Genomic DNA, 3,305 nt, shown 5'->3' on the forward strand with positions numbered 1-3,305 from the left:
GCACCGCCTGCTTTTTAAGACCTTTGAAAACTCCACCTTACAGCAGGGAAACCCTGTGGATCCATCCCAGTGTGATGCACAGTCTGCATGTGCCATGTCCACAGGAGATCAGAGCCTGCCAGCCTAAAGAACATCTCCTGAAGCAGCTGTACCTTGTTCCAGGCTGCAGTTTGGTCCCTTCCAGATCCATAACAAAGTCCATCTCTATTGATATAAGCACACAAATATGCATAAATTACAGCACACATCCCATACAGTCCATCCAGGCTGGCCCTTGCTTGCTCACAGGGTGAGGCTTTGAGCTGCTTAACACCTTGGAGGTGCAGCCAGTGGGAGGTCAGGCAGGGACACAGCCCCTTAACCATCCTTCTGCCATCCAGAGCTGCCAGCCACTCGCTGGGGGCAAGGACACTAGTGTCTGGGCTCAGTGGGAGCAAAGGAGCTCCCCAAGCCTGGCTGGACAAGCCTTTTGAGGTCCAGAAGTGTAGTGTAAGTGTTTACACAATCTCAGTGTCAGCTCCTGATAATGATTATAATTTTTTGCCATCTAATTGTATGAGAAACAATGCATAAACACTTACCCGGGACATATCTTGACTCGAGGTGCCCCTTAGCCAAGTAAATCCAGCTTAATTAATGCTTCCTAGAAGAGAAAGGGACAAAGCTGGCTGTGTGCTACATTCCCAAGTGAGTTGAGTGTCAGCTCATCTCTGCATCTACAGGCCACTGTGCACTGAGATCAGCTGATTCGTCTCACCACAAGAAGCCCCAGGTGACAAGGTGGTCATCTACAGCTCTGTCCCACATCATTCACCATGCTGGCAGTGTGCTTGCCAGCTCATCCCCTGTCCTAGGCAGGTACCAACACCCAGACACAAGGTGACATGGGGAAGCTACCTGCAGCCTTCTGGAAGTGGCTTGTGCTGCATCTTTTCTCCACTGAAGCACCACTGGAGAGCTGACCAAGGGATCCTCCATCTCAAAGGAGGACTGCAAAGCATGTCCCCAGTGAAGATGTTCCATCTTGCTTGCAATTGATTTCAGACCAGCATCCCTTCCTCCTCTTCTACTGCTTATGAGCAAGATGGGACAGAGCAGGAACTGTTTTGGAAAGTGACACCAAAACAAGGCAGGGAAGCCAGATGCAGGGAGAACATCCAGGCTGGCAGGGTCCAGAGGGGACCTCCAGGAAAGCTGGTGCCTGGGGAGGGGAGGAAAGGCACTGTTTACAACAGCAGCTGGCCCAGCGACTTGCCTTTGTCCTGAGCATGGTTCATGTTTATTTTTGCATCAGCCAAGGTCTCTCACCCTTGTTTGAAGGCAAGGGAAAGGGAAGGGCTCGTTTCCCTCAGTCACACAGGAATGGCAGCTGTGGTTTGGCAGGGATGGGTTCAGGATGCCTGTGAGAGCAGAGCTGTCGCTGTGAGGCTGCCTGAGGTAATGGCCTTTAGCCTGGAGAGAGGAAATATTAATGAGCTGTTAATTATTCCTGAGCTTCTCTCTGTCTCTCTCACTTACACTCCCTGCACACATGCACTCAAATGGAGATGGGAGAGGGGGTGTTGGCAACATCTCAGCTGTCCAAAAATGTGCATTTATCATTGCTATTTTCTATCTCCCCTGTGGTCCAAATCTCCCAGTCCAACTTCCCATCATTTCCCACAATGTCCACCTGCCATCTGAGCATTTTCATCTCCCTTTTCTCTGCAGACAAGCTACGAATGCTTCCCCTTCCCTATAGTTCAGGTAGTGCAATCTGCTTAGAGAAACACAGTGTCCAGGGAACGGGTATTTACAGTTTTCTTTGTTTTGGACACTTGTTCCAAAATGCCAGGAGGCTGGTGAGGGGTCAGAGCGGGTCTGCCCAGGCCAGTGCTTCACCCTGCTCTTGGCTGCTGGTGCTCAGTGCTGTAACCTCCCAGCCTCCTGCAGCCCTGGGAAAAGACAGGCACTGGCTGTTTCAGATTGCCAAATCCCAGCCCCCGCAGCAGCATACAGGTGGTAGATACATGACTGGAGAATAGGAAATAGCACCTGCAGCTTCCTCCGTGCCTTGCCCTGGATCGATCACTGAAACTTGCCAGCAGTGCTCTGGCAGGGACCCCTTGGCCTATGAGGATGCTCAGGCAATAAAGGTAACACCTGGGACTATAGACACTGGCAGGGACCAGTGCTTCCAGGCAGCGTTGGAGGACCTGGAGCAGGAGGCAAGGAGGGAAGCATGGGTCTGTGCTGTGTGTTGGGCCAGCACAAGCTTGCTATGGCAAGCACCGGGCACAGGCAGGGAGACCATCCTAGCCTGGCACCCACAGACAATCAAATGGCTTCTGCCTCTCAGCAGAGCTTAGCGAGTGGGTCCAGAGCCACATGCACGCAGTCACATCATCTCAAGAGCAGAGCTGGCTAAAATCATGGAGAGGAGTGCCCGCAGCCGTGCCACGCCGCTTCCCGGCTTCTCAGGCTGAAGCACCAACAGGGGCACAGAGACAAGCTGGCTCCTGCAGGCACAGGCAACCAGAGCCAAGAAATCCAGCAAGGCAAACAGAAAGCAAACACATGGTACCCAGAAAACAACGGGCACAGCAGCACACCACCTTCCGGGTCCCAAGCCTTTCGACAGGAGAAGGGAAGTGTTTAGTAATCAGGCATTCTTCAGAGCACAATGGGGAGACAGCCAAACTGCAGCAAGACTGGCTGGGAGAGGGTCACGATGCCAGTCCAGTAGTGTTACAAGGAAAAACAGGCAAAGGCTGCATGTTCATATACTGCTACCAGCTCCAGAAAAGCCTGGCAGCATCCCACCTGCAGAAGTGACAGGTAGGCATGGGAAAGGCTTTGTGACTGATAGAAACCAGCATCGGTGAGCAGCATCTTAACAGTTGCAATCCAGGAAAACAACATCCAGTTGTGAGCCTGGAAAACAACAGATTTGTTTATGGCTGAAGTTCACAAAGCACCTGACCTGTAAGATAATCCAGCCTTCAGAGCTGTGTTTGTTCACTACAGAATGGGAAGAGGGAGCTCATCTGAGAAAGGGCACCTGGGGGCAGGCTTGCCAGGCGAGTGAAACAGGCTCAGCAATATTCCACAGCCCAGCAGAGGAAATATCAGAGGAAAAAAAAGCAAAACACATCCAAGAGAATATGCAGAGATAAAAAGCAGAAGAGAAAGATAACTACAAAGAAAGGTCTGTGGGTGATGCTGAGAAAAACATGAAAATGGAAAATGACGTGCGTATGGTTCCTGTACAGTCACCATGGCAAGAGAAATTGTTATCCTAAAGCTTGCAGAGCAGAAAAGCAAGG

Source organism: Antrostomus carolinensis, unplaced genomic scaffold (genome assembly GCF_000700745.2).
Source record: "Antrostomus carolinensis isolate BGI_N321 unplaced genomic scaffold, ASM70074v2 scaffold17695, whole genome shotgun sequence".
NCBI classification, from domain to species: Eukaryota; Metazoa; Chordata; class Aves; order Caprimulgiformes; family Caprimulgidae; genus Antrostomus; species Antrostomus carolinensis.